Source organism: Trichosurus vulpecula, chromosome 1 (genome assembly GCF_011100635.1).
Source record: "Trichosurus vulpecula isolate mTriVul1 chromosome 1, mTriVul1.pri, whole genome shotgun sequence".
NCBI classification, from domain to species: Eukaryota; Metazoa; Chordata; class Mammalia; order Diprotodontia; family Phalangeridae; genus Trichosurus; species Trichosurus vulpecula.
Window position 1 is genome coordinate 505271220 of NC_050573.1, and position 14190 is coordinate 505285409.

Consider the following 14190-nt stretch of genomic DNA (forward strand, 5'->3'; position numbering starts at 1 on the left):
GGACTCACAAAGGAAAAGACTATCTACATCCAGATAGACAACTTATGAACTCAATGCAGCTCAAAGTTTATTTTTTTTCACTTACTTTATTCTTTTTCATTTTTTCCTTTTGATCTGTTTCTTCTTTCGCAGCTGTGACTAATATGGAAATTTGTTTTACATGATAGCACATGTATAACCTATACCAAATTACCTACCATTTTAGGAAAAGGGTAGGGGAGGATGGGAGAAAAATTTGGAACTCAAAATCTTGTAAAAATGATTGCTAAAACTTGTCTTGACATGTAAGTGGAAAAAATAAAATACAATTTTAGAAAAAGAAGAGAGCAAGAGGAAAGAAAATGGAGGTACCTATTGCAGATGGTCTTTTTGAGGAGTTTAGCTAAAGTGCAGAAGAGAAATAGAACAATAGAGAAGATAGATAGATGAGAAATAGGAAAATGCTACAAATATTTTTATACATACATTTTCATTTTTATCAGTTTTGACAATCTGATGGAACTGATGTGAAATGTTAGAGTTCTTTTAATTTTTACTTTAATAATTACTTTAATAATTCGTAGTGATTTTGGAGCACTTTTTGCTGATAGCTTAGATTTCTTCCTTTGAGACCTACTTTGTTCATATCGCTTGATCACTTATCAGTTAGGGAATGCTTCTTATTCTGATAAATTTGAATTGATTCTTTAAAAATGAAACCTGTGTGTATATGTCTGTGTATTAGCATATATAATATTATGATATATAATATGTAGTATTGTGTTAAAACTAATTTTTACCAGGCTGTTTTCCAGGTTTCCCCCAATATTTTATCAAACAGTAAATCCTCAGCCCAGCAAATGGGATCTTTGAGAGCTATAGCTTGGATATGGGGCATGGAAGTTAGTGAAGAATCCAGGACAACTTCTAGGTTGTGAGCCTAAGGGACTGGGAATATGATATTGTCCTCTTATTTTATATTTCTGTAGAGAGGGTTTCATAATTGCATTCCTTTAATTCCTACATTTCTTTTAAGTGGATGCCTATATAGTTTATTTGTTATGTAGTTATTTTGAATTAAATTTATCATCTTTTCTTGATATATTTTTAGGTAACATATAGAAAGGATGATGATTTATTTTATACTCTTGTTAAATTACTGAAATTATTATTTCAATTAATTATAGCTGAATCTCTAGCAGTCACAAACCATAGTGCCATCTACAAATGATAATTTTGTTTCATCTTTGCCTATGTATTATCACAATATCTGGCATTTCTTGAGCTATTAAATAATAGTTGTGAGAATGGATTGTTCTTAAGTCATTTCAGTCATGTCTGACTATTTATGACCCCTTTGGGGGTTTTCTTGGCAAAAATACTGGAATAGCTTGCCATTTCTTTCTGTAACTCATTTTACAAATGAGGAAACTGGGGCAAACAAAGTTACCTGACTTGCCCAGAGTCACGTAGCTAATAAGTGTCTGAAGCCAGATTTGAACTTAGGAAGATGAGTCTTCCTGATTCCAGGCGCAGTACTCTATCCACCATACCACCTAGCTACCCCAACAGTAGCATTTCCTTCCAGCTGGAGGATATTCATTCATTAATACTGATTTTACCAGAAATATGTTGCATGGTCATCCATTACAAATAATGCTAGCTATTTAAAACCAATTAAATCCATATTATTTGTCATATTAAGGAAATATTCAATTTTATGTGTTTTTTTATTTTAACATAATTGGGTTTTGCATTTTATCAAAAGATTTTCCTATATCTATTGACATAATTCTTGGATTTTTCTTGCTTTTTATTAACATGGTCTATGATATTTATAGTTTTGCTAAATTGAATCAACTCTGAATTCCCAGTACAAATCTAAATTAATCCTAGTGAATAATATTTGCTATATTTGCTTTAGACTCTGAATGTTTTTGTCAACATTAGGCACTGTGATTCACTAGAGATATTGGTCTACTCTTTTCTTCTTAAAGAGAGGATATTCTTTAGCTAAAGAATCAGATACAAATGTCCAAATTAAAAACTCCTCCCTTTTTATTTTAAGAATAAAGAGATATAGGAGCAGCTAGGTGGTACAATGGATAGAACACTGGCCCAGACACTTAATACTTACTACCTGTATGACCCCGGGCAAGTCACTTAACTTCAATTGACTCACACACACCAAATAATAACAATAATAATAAAGATATATATTAGGCTATCTGTATTTTTATAGTCATTCATGAAATATTCTGCCAGGCAACAGCAATAAATTAATTATTTGTAAAATATCTTCCTGAAACACCCTAAACTAGAAAACATGCCACCATACCAAAAGAATTATATATGTCTTCTACAAATGTGATTTGTTTCTTTTTATGAACAATGAATGATCCAGAGATGACTCTGACCAACAGAACGGTATCCAGACTTAAGATGATGACATAGACAGTACTGACTGATAGAAAGACAGAAACAGAGACCAAAAGATTGATATACTTCAGGTTCCTTCCAACAATTCGCAGTGATGTTTTGAGGTCACAATCAATAAAGCATATCATCTGATATCTGCAAGGTAGCCTTTGAATTCCTTGGAATCAACTGAGAAATGTTCCAAGAAATTTTGGCTTAATACTGTACTACTTTGTATACTTCACTGGTACCTGCATATATATGTGTGTGTGTGTGTGTGTGTGTGTGTGTGTGTGTGTGTGTGTGTGTGTATGTGTGTGTATGTATGTGTGTATGTATGCATATGTGTATGTATGTATATGTGTATATGTACATATGCATATACATATATACACACTATATATATAAAAAACAGCTCTCCAAAATGTATGCATAATACATTTTTAAGTTTAATCAGCATTATTACATATTTTCCATCATTTTGCCTCTAAAAAGTTAACAAAACAATATTTTTCGTAGCACTTGCTGATTTCTGAGGCATAAATTTAACAAGTTCAAGCTGGCTCCAGCACATCTCTTATCCTAAACTTCTCCCCTTCTCCTGTGACAACCAAGTGGAACTTCTTGTCAACCCCAATGCCTCTCTATGTGTCCATCATTTTGTCTCCTGTTTTCTCTACCAGAGCACACTGATAACCAGCCAACATCATCATCTAGTTTTCAATCTCTCCCTATCTACCAACCTACCTGTCTTGCTCCCTGAGTTATTTCAAATCTGCCCATCTCCCTCATCCCTAAAAACTTTCACTAGACCACATCATCCCCTCAAACTATCACCCTATGTCTTTTGGCCCTTCTCAAACTCCACTTCTCATTCCGTCCTCAGCCCTTTGCAATATTGCTTCCAACTTCATAACTCAACTGAAACTGCTCCCTCCAAAGGTACCAGCAATCTCTTAAATGGAACATCTGTTTGTCTTTTCTCAATCTCTTCATTCCTAACTTAATTGCCATATTTTATTCTCTTCCCAGAAACTCCTCTGATGATATCACCAGTTCTCCTCCTACATGTCTGATCTCTCTCAGTTACCTTTTATGGTTCATCATATCACCTTCAAACCCCAGGTGTTCTCCAAGGCTGCGTCCTAGGTCCTTTTCACCTTCTCTTCTTCCACCCTCATCATCTTCTCTGAGTTAACTGTACATTCCTCCTGATGACTCATAGATAAATCTTTTCAGCAGTCTCTCCCCTGACCGTCAGTGTTAAATCACCATTGCCTGTTGGTCATTTCAGATTGTGCTCGCTATAAGCATATCAAATTAAACATGTCAAAAACTGAATTCATTATCATATCCCTTTCTTTCTACCCACACAGCTACCATCTTATTTCTGACCATCATCACCCCTCACCTAGATTATTGCAATAGTCACCTAGTTGGTCTTCCTGCCTCATGTTTCTCCCTACTTCCTCCTTCTTCAGTTCATCCTACACATTGCTTCCAGAGTGATTTTCCTTACGTGCAGATTTGACAATGTTACTCCCCTATTCAGTAAATGCCAGTGGCTCTCAATGACCTCTAGAATAACATATAAATGCCTCTCTTTGGCTTTTAAACCCTTCACTACTTGGCTCCAAAGTTTATTCCCACCTTCATTGACATTACTCTACCTCCCACACTATAAGGCAGCCAAGCTGGATTTTTCTGTACTGACAAATGACACGCCACTTCCCATCTCTATGCCTTTTTCCTGGCCATCCTTCAACCACCTCACTGTTCTCTTCTTTCATGACACAGATCAAGCACCATATTCTACATGAAATCTTTCCTGTTCCCCCAACTTCTAGTGCCCTCCCTCCCCGTCTATCTTGTACTGAACCACTTGGTATTTATGTGTATTCTCTTCAGTATACTTTTTTTTTCCATTTTGGCAACTGTATTTTTAAGTTTTTCTTCTACGTCTCTTATTTGACTTTTAGAATCCTCCTTGAGCTCTTCCAAGAAGGCTTTTTGGGCTTGAGACCAGTTCTTATCCCCCTTTGAGGTTTTAGATGTGGGCATATTGGCCATGTTGTCCTCTCTTGACTTCACGTTTTGATCTTCCCTGTCACCAAGATGTTTCTCTACGGTCATTGATTTTTTTTTATTCCTCTTGCTAATGTTGTTTGCCTTCTTTTCTGGCTTTTAAATTTGATCTCTGCCTCTGGGGCTGCAGGGGGCACTGTCCCAGACTTCTTGTGCTGGGGTGTAGGGGCCTGGTTACTGGTTTTCTGTGCTAAGGCCTCAGGTGCTGGCAGTTGGATGTTGTAGTGGTCTGGTAGTTTACCTGGTGCTGAGCTGGAGGTGGTCTGTGCCTGATGTTGGCACTTGCCTTCTCCTCCACCCTGGGGCTCAGGATCTCCTGCTCATCTGCTGAGGTGAGGCTTGCCGTTGGCTTGCTGGGATGTCTCCCATCCTGTACTGGTCCCCTTCAGCCACAGCAAGAGGGACCTTTCCTGTTAAACCCCCTAGCCTCCTGAGCTAAAAGACTACTGTACCCCATCTTTCTGCTGGCTCCACTATTCCAGGATTTTTCCTGGGGCAATATTCTCTGGGTTTTTCAAGGTCAACAAGGGAGGGTGAGAGCAACTTACTGCTTACTCCACCGTCTTGGTTCTAGGAAGTTTAAATAGATGACTTTCAAACATTCAGTCTATGGGTTGATAGACCCAGGAGTAGTTGCTGCCACTGCTACAGGCCTTGTGCAGGACTGTGCTTTTCTCTCACCCTGTTCCAACAGTCCCCTCCTCTTTCACTGATTGGTCTGGTAATTGCCACTGCTCCATTGATTGAGTCTGCTGGAGTCTGCTCCAGCTTTGCTATGGTGGAGTCTGCTGTGGTGCAGCCTGTTACCTAGACTGCATTCCTCTCCTAGCCTGGTGCAACAGATACTTCCTGTTGACCTTCTAGGTCATCTTGGGGTTGCAAATCAATCATACTCTGTCTCTGTGGATTCTGCCACTCTAGAATTTTTTCAGATTCACTTTTTAGAGGTATTTGAAGGAGTTTGTGGGAGAGCTCAGGTGAGTCCATGCTTTCACTTTGCCATGTTGACTTGTGTATTCTATTTTTTTGGTATATATTTATATGTTCTTGTCTCTCTCCTTGCAATGTAAATTCCTTGAGAGTAGATGTTGTTTCATTCTTTGTATTTGTATCTTGCTTTCTATTGCCTTTTCTGACACCTAGTCAATGCTTAACAAATACCTGTTAATTGGTGTTAAAAAAAAATAAACTTTTCCCTCAGTGAGTGAATTGGAGTCCATAGAATTGCTTTGATATTTTACACACATAATACAGTTTTTTTATTCAATTCAGGGTCCAGATTAATGTTCATTAATCATACCTATTCACAATATATATCCGAATGACTAAGTAAAAAAAACTGCAAAGTCTTGTTATTTTATTCATGTAGGAGCTCCTTTCATTGACAAAGGTCACTGACACAACTTCAGACCATGGGTTTTCTATAAGGCTCCATCCTGGACCTTCTTTTCTTCTCCTTCTGTACCTTCTTGATATCTATCAGAAAGTTTTAGTCCTTGAGATTTGCTTGAAGTAATTATATTAAAATTCAGTGAAAATTAGAACAAATAGAATGAGATGAAGAAAAAAATATTAAAAGTTGACAAAATAACATCAGAAAATTTAGAAAAGATATAATTTGGCATTGGTATTATCTCCTTAAAGAACCTGAACATAAGTAAGAAATTGCTTCTTACTACATTCCATGAACATTAAAAAAAACCTGACAATTGTTTCTAAATCACTTCAAGAAGGAAAAATATGTGTGTATGCATGTATACACATAATGCGTATATACTGGATTTTCTTTAACAGAATACAATCAGGTTGTAAGCAAAGGTGTCATAGAATATTCCTAATTCCCAAAGGAGAAAAGGGCTGACCAATTAAAAGAGATGGGCGAGGGGAAAGATGTAGAGTAAATTAGTACTCACAGAAAGCTTAATTCTGATACTCCCCAATATAGAAAATATACATTTATATTGGAAAATCCTGTTCATGTCAAATATTCACGTGTACATTGTCTGCTTCTCATCCCTATTTCCCAATACAGCCTAAAGAGCAACCAAGCTGACCTAGGCCAACTATGCCACCTGGTGTCTATTAAAGGTTGCTGGATGATTCTATACTGCTTTTTTTTTACCACCATGTAATAAATTCCCCATGTTACTGATACACTTGTATCAATCAAAAGAAAAATCAAAAGCTTCATTTAATAAATGTAACAAACAACAGATATTGCCAAACTCTAAATCTCCTTAAAGTTCCATAGTGTCCTCTTTAGAATCTTTACAAAAGTCTTCTAAAACTTATCTGTCAGATTAACACTGAAAAATGAGGTGTTAAACTAACTACAAAAATTGAGCAACACAAAATGTTCTCTTTATGAAGGGTATTTCTCTTATGGAATTATAGCAATTGTTAATGTTACAAGAGCATTGTTTTACATTTTTCATAGTCTTTTGCTACCAGAAAACAAGCCATGCCCTTGAGGTCTATTAAAAGGCTAAACTGGCAAAAGCACTCTAGTAGATTTACTGAGAATAGAAAATGTCAGAGCACACAATCCACACCTCAAACTCAATTAATATAATTACAGAAAACCTAGACATCTCCATTGAATCAATCAATTAATCAAAATGTAAGCAGGGTGTGAGCAAATCCATCTTGATAAAACGAATCAAAGGCACAAATTTAGTGTGAACAAATGTTAGACTGTTAAATGACTAGATATATGAATCGTATCACATGCTCTTTACAGATCATATTATTTGTAAAGAAGAAAAAGGTCATTCAACAGACAGCTATTTCTTTTGAACAAGTAGATTAAGGATTTCTACCAAGCTCAAACATACCTTAAGATATCCAAATCTTTTATCAGCTAATTGGTTAAACCTGATGATTGAGACTGCAATAATAAAGTTCAGAAGGAAAAGGCAAGAGAGCAGCAAGGCTTGAAGCCCTCATTTAAAATAATCTTTTCATCTTCAGATCCTCTTTTAAGAAATCATGTAGATCTAATGACCCTGTTCATGATCTTAAAATTCAAAATCTAACTGAGCTTTTTTGGCTTTCAGACTTGAAGTACAGAATTTAATGTAAGAGGTTATCAAAATAAATTCAATGAATGAAACATTTCCAGAGAAGCAAAAATAGAAACAGTATTCTTGACATATCTGGCAAAGTATGAAAGTGACTGACATTTGATTAGTACTAAAATTCATGTATACTCAAACTATTTGTAAATGGGACAGGACAGTCTGAAGGAAAATTAACATGTTAAAAAAAAACCTGACCTCAAAGGAAATGGTTGATGATAGTAAAGAAAATTTTAGTAAGTCAATCATTAAAACTATTTTCTTAGGACTAGCATACAAAGCTTAGTTTCATGAAAAAAATTAGTAAGGCAACATTCTTTATCTTAGTGACCTATCAATTTTCCTTGGTTTAATAATTATTTCTATATTGAGAACTCTGCAATCAATATGCCCAGTCCTGGTTTCTCTCCTGAGCTTGTCTTACACTAACAACTATGGAATGTGAATCTCTCAATCAACACATCAAAAACAGAACCTATTAACATTCTCCCCAAACCTATCCATATTCCTAATCTTTCTATCAATGGAGAATCATCATTATTACAGACATCAGGTTTACAACCTTATGAGTCATCTTTGATTATTCATTCTTCCTCACTCCATTTGGCCAATCAAAGCATGTCAGTTCTACCTCTATGGCATCTCTTGCAATCATCCCCTTCTGTCCACACAACGGCCACCATATTACAAACCATCTCCTTTTAGCTGGACTGTAACAATAGCTTCTTGACTGATCTCCTTGCCTCCAATTTCTCCTTTCCCTGATTCCCAGCCTATTGGTTGCCAATGTAATATTCCTAAAGCATAGGTCTGGCCATGTCATTTCCCTGTCCAATAAATTCCCATAGCTCTCTATTGTCTAAAATAAAATCCAATTGTTTCTTTGGGGCATTTAAAGCTCTTCACAACCTGGTTCCAGCCTCTTTCCAAGATTATTACAAATTATTCTTCTACATACTATGCAGCCTACCCAAACTGGCTTTCCTGCTCTTCTTTACAAACATTCCTCCCACATGACATCCCACTCTCCATGTCTTGGTGTAGGTTGTCCTGACTGCCTGTAAAGCATTCTAGCGTTACACTCCAGCTCTCAAGTTTTTCTTGATCCCTGCTCCACCCCCAACCATCTACTAGTGCTTCATATTTAGTACATGTATATCCATGTTACATAAACATGGATATACATGTTTAATTTACTATATGTGCAGTAGTTGGTTTTTTAATGGGAAAACAATCACCTTGAGGATGAGGGCTGGCCTACTTTTATTTTTGTGACCATGGTTCCAAATATACTTCCTGGAACCTAGTAATTACTTAACAAATATCTGTCAATTGATTGATACCTCGAAAAAATACATTTCCAAGAACCAGTGAGGCAAAAATGAAAGAGGGGCTATTGTGAGAGGTGAACATGGTAGGATGGTAATTTGTGTATACACACACACTACACACACTACACACACACACACATATATATATATATATATATAGATGTGTGTATGTGTATACGTATGTGCATGTATATATGTGTGTATGTATATATATATATATATATATACATACACACATATATAGTTTTTGAAGAAGAGTTAAATGATGTTAAAAAGAGCTGCATGGAAATAATTTTTAAAATTCAGTAAAAACTTTTTGCAAAACTACATGGCAGAAAATTACAAAGAAATTGTCCGTGATATTCTCAAAGTCTATAAAATTATGGGATGTCATTCACAATCCATTTCTTGGATTATTAACATTTGGACCTCTTCCCAGAAAACTAAGGTGTTATCATTGATGAGTACAGGGAATACTTCCATGAAGAAATTTCTATAATACAGAAATGATACCAGGAAAAGTAGAGCCCAAGCATACTGATTATTGACTGCTGGACACTAAAAGTTTTTTGTTGACTGACTGCTCCACAGAGGAAATACAAATTATCAGTAGGTATATTCTAGGTAACCTAAATGGGCACAATTTTGGCCAGGAATGTTTTAGTTATACAACTGTGCATTCCAACAGAAATTGTAATTCCAAATATATTATAAAAATGTAAAGTCATATTTGAAATCAGGGTGTTAAAGTATAATTCCATGTTGAACAACTGAAAGCAACCACAGTAACAAAAGCAAATAGGAAAAAGAATGTTACAAAATTACATCACTTATTCTAGTTTCCCTTAATCAGAAATTGAAAGTAGAAATAAAAAGTTAAAGCAAAACAAATAACAAAGTAGCATGAATAACCAAACAATTCAGTATCAGTCAAATGTATCCTATAGAAGCTTGAAAAGCAAAAAAATATGAGGACAGAGAGGACTTTTGAAGAAAGTAGATGTGTAAAGTTTCTGGTTGACTATATTGTCAAAAGAAATCCAACACGATAAAAAATGAATATTTGATTACCTCCACCCCCATCTGCCCTCCACTCCATCATCCCCCTGCCTTTTATTTTTTTTTTATCTTCCTCCCTCTTCTTGAAAGGGGACAGGGTCAAGGAAGAAAATTCAATAAAGCAGGATGGGTTGGCAAGGAGCAAAATGTAGTTAGCCTTTCACAACATGAATATCGTGGAAGGGTTATACATAATAATACATGTGTGGCCTAGGTTGAATTGCTCAACTTCTTAGGGAGGGTGGGTGGGAAGGGAAGAGGGAAGGGAATTTGGAACTCAAAGTTTTAAAATCAGATGTTCAAAAACAAAAAAACTTTTTGTATGCAACTAAAAAATAAGATACACAGGCAATGGGGCGTAGAAATTTATCTTGCCCTACAAGAAAGGAAGGGAAAAGGGGATGAGAGGGGAGGGGGGTGATAGAGGGGAGGGCTGACTGGGGAACAGGGCAACCAGAATATACGCCATCTTGGAGTGGGGGGGGAGGGCAGAAATGGGGAGAAAATTTGTAATTCAAACTGTTATGAAAATCAATGCTGAAAACCAAATATGTTAAATAAATAAATTGCATTAAAAAAAAAAGAATTTAAAAAAAAAATGAATATTTGGCTCAAACATGTAAAAGAAATCTTGGGTAATATTAACTAAAATGATGGAATGGTTAAGTTGATGGAAGTGACTGAAAATCCAGCTTCTCTGAAAACAAATTAGAAAATGATGTGACCAGATAAGAAGCCTATTATTAGCTCAAACACTTCAAAGTGAAGCATGAATTACAGGAAAGCACTTTACCTCCTTCATCTCTGATGCAAGTCTAATCCTATCTTACTTAGTAGAAAGCAACATGAATTTCTTACCACGACATGAGAACACCAATAATTTCCCCCAAAATATAAACCAAGTATGTTTTTGTATACCTTATATAAAGCATTCAGGTTTTTTGTATTTCTGGGGAAAAAAAACTATGACAAATTACAAGTAAATTGGATGAAAAACTCAAGAGATGTGCCCCCAAAATACCAGGAGGGAAAAGAGCAAGGAAGTATTGATTTGGTGATTGCTGAAAGCGATGTGAAATCACTGTAACAATGACAGCGCTCTTATCGACTATTACAAAGCATTTAAATCAGTTCTCCACCTAAGACTTATATTGCAAGTGTATGTAATTGCTGTTGTTGTTCAGTCGTTTCAGTCATGTCCAACTGGTCATGCGCCCATTTGGGGTTTTCTTGGCAAAAGTAGTGGAGAGGTTTCCCATTTCCTTCCGCAGCTCATTTGTAGATGAGGAAACTGACGCAAACAGGGTCAAGTGACTTGCCCAGGGTTGTGCAGCTAGTAAGTGTCTGGGACCACATTTGAACTCAGGAAGATGAGTTTTTTAAGCCCAACATTCTATCCACTGCAACATCGAGCTTCCCTATATAGCTGCAAATATGTATGATGGACATTTTTGAAATAAAAATAGACATATATAAAATCGAGAGGTTACTAAAGTTTTCTATCTCCGCTTAAAAAAACTTCTCTATTTAAAACAGATCACCAACACATTTATAGTGAGGACAGTTTATGTAAACTGGATGGTCTTCCAGAGCAATGGCTTAAAGCAACTATGGCTTCACCTCTCATTAAAATCATTTTCATCACTCCTAATTAGAATTGAATTTTCAAGTAAGAGGGAGTTGTCTTGAGAATTATATTGATCACTTCACATACACGTATGACATCAAGAGACAAGACTCCACTAAGAAACACATTAATAACTATTTGATCTCAGAGGGATTGAGTGTTTTGCCCTGGTCACATATCTAATAAGAATTTGAGGTGGTATTTGAACCCAGATTCTCCAAGTGGCCCAAAAGACAATGGAATGAAGCACAGTTGGTAAAAGGAAGCTTCAACAAACTGTCAGTGATGAGGAATTAAATGCAAACTGTGGTGTAAAAATTGTTCTTAAAACTGTGAATGACTTGAAAAAGAGGTGGGCCAATCACATAATGAAAGAGAAAAAGAACGTACGAAATGTAATGTGAATCATCCAAAGAACCCAAGACAGGCCTCCAGAAGGTTGGGTAGTCTCTCCTCATCAGTTTTATGGCAGAGCATGGACAAGAGTTCCATTTGATGAGAAGGTACGGATGTGTACTGGTTGAGGGAACATTCCCTTGGGATGATCAGAGTGTAGGAGCAACTGTGCTAATTCATCAAGATGAAAGTTAAGTAGTTGATCCTGGCGCCTGGGTCCTTGGGCTGAGCATGAGTGTGTGCCTGCGTTCCACAGTGTCGTCTGGTGTCCTCCTCCTCCTCTGCGGTGACATTGGGCCGCAAGCGAGAGAACGAGCGAACGCAGCCGCCGAGTCCCGCAGCCGCCACCATATTCAGCACATGAACCAGTCCAAGAAGCACCCGAGCCTTATCCCCGTGTTCGAGTTCATCCGCGCAGGCGACCCCGAAACCACGCTGTATGTATGCGCCTGGCGCTCTTCAACCCCGACGTCAGCTGGGACAGAAAGAATAACCCAGGGCCTTGGAACAAAATGAACCCCACCGACCAGTACAAGTTCCATTCAGTGAATGTGGATTATAGCAAACTGAAGAAAGAAGGCCCAGAATTTTAAGTGGAAATGATGCTTTTCAGCTGCTGAAAATAAAGGTCTTCCACGAGCCGTCTGCACAATTCTGCATACAGTTAGGAAATGCTTGATTTTTCCCTCATGTTGCATAAAATCATGTTGAGTTTAACAGATGAATAAAGATGTGAAACTTGAAAAAAGAAAAAAAAGAAAGTTAAATAGTCAAAGCGCATGTGCATAGGTAATGTTAGGTTGTTTGGTGTATTCTTTATTCTCGATGGTGCTGAACTGTCCATGAGCATTTTCATTAATACAGCCAATATTGATGTGACTTTGGATCTAATTTTTATCATGAATAATAATATCTTGACCTGTGAATATTAAAAGAATGCCATTTAAAGGCCAAACTCATCAATTAAGTGTCTTTATAATTATTTTACTTTATAGACATCTAGTGTGATGTGAAAGGTTATTGTCTAGCAACGAACTTTTACTACTAAATACAGAGTAGCTTTTAGTATGCAACCATAATATAGTACATATCAACTCAGAATTAGATGCAACTGTGTAAATATTTTATCTCATAATTTCTATTCCTTTCCTTTCATAACACAAAATAAATTTGCTTTTAGGATATACATATAGATGAGCTAAGATAAAGTAAATAGTATCTATCACAAACACTGTAATAAAATTTTCACTCAACATTAATAGAGAATACTCTGCAGTGAACTCAGTGACCAATCCTACTTCCTAGTTTCTTCTAAATAACAATGAGGGGAAATTTATTTTGTTTTTATTTTAGTCCATTAATTTAAATATATGCGTATATATGTGTACACACGCATGTATATGTGTGTACATGTATTTAAAATAATACTCAATGCCTACCATAATCAAGGCACTATGGTAAGCTCTACCAATAATTCCTCAATGAAAGATATATTAGGAAATAGTGTTTACAAACCCACTAATGCTCAGACTGATGTCTCTAAATCTCTAAATTCTGGTTCCATTGGTGATTGGCACTTCCCATGCATTCTCTTTTCTTTTGCAGAAATTGCTAAAAGTTCAAAACTGCACCATTTAGACATATCCAGAATACTGAAATCACTCTGTGGTACGGGCACTAGGATTTAATATACATGTGAGCTTGCCAAAATAGACTAGGTGGGCCTCCCATGCTACTATTCCCTCTCCCTACATCACTTTGCCCTGGGCTAGGGATCCACATGCAGATTTGCCCAAACCAGGGATGGGGAACATGTGGCCCTGAGGACACATGGGGCTCTCTACGTCCTCAAGTGCAGCCCTTTGACTGAATCCAAACTTCACAGAACAAACTTTTGAAATTTGTGAAAGATTGGTTCTGTGAAGTTTGCATTCTTTCAAAGGGCCCCACTTGAGGACTTAGAGGTCCACATATAGCCTTGGTACTACAAGTTTCCTACCCCTGGCCCAAACCATTCATATTGATTTACATTGTCTCAGTTTCCACACCATTACATCATATTCTAATTATTCTCTCTCTCATCACAGACTCACTATTATTCATTCTTTCCACTCATAAACACAATATTGATCTGTTTAATCTCAATAGCTCTTGATACTCTCAAATATGCAAATGAATCGCTGACCTGATTTATTTGGTTGTTCCCTCCAACAATGAA

The 14190-nt window shown here is 36.5% G+C and overlaps 1 pseudogene; it reads left to right on the forward strand.

Moving 5' to 3' along the window:
- The first annotated feature begins 12203 nt into the window (after positions 1 to 12203).
- Positions 12204 to 12565, forward strand: LOC118840764 (annotated as a pseudogene).
- The last annotated feature ends 1625 nt before the right edge of the window (positions 12566 to 14190 follow it).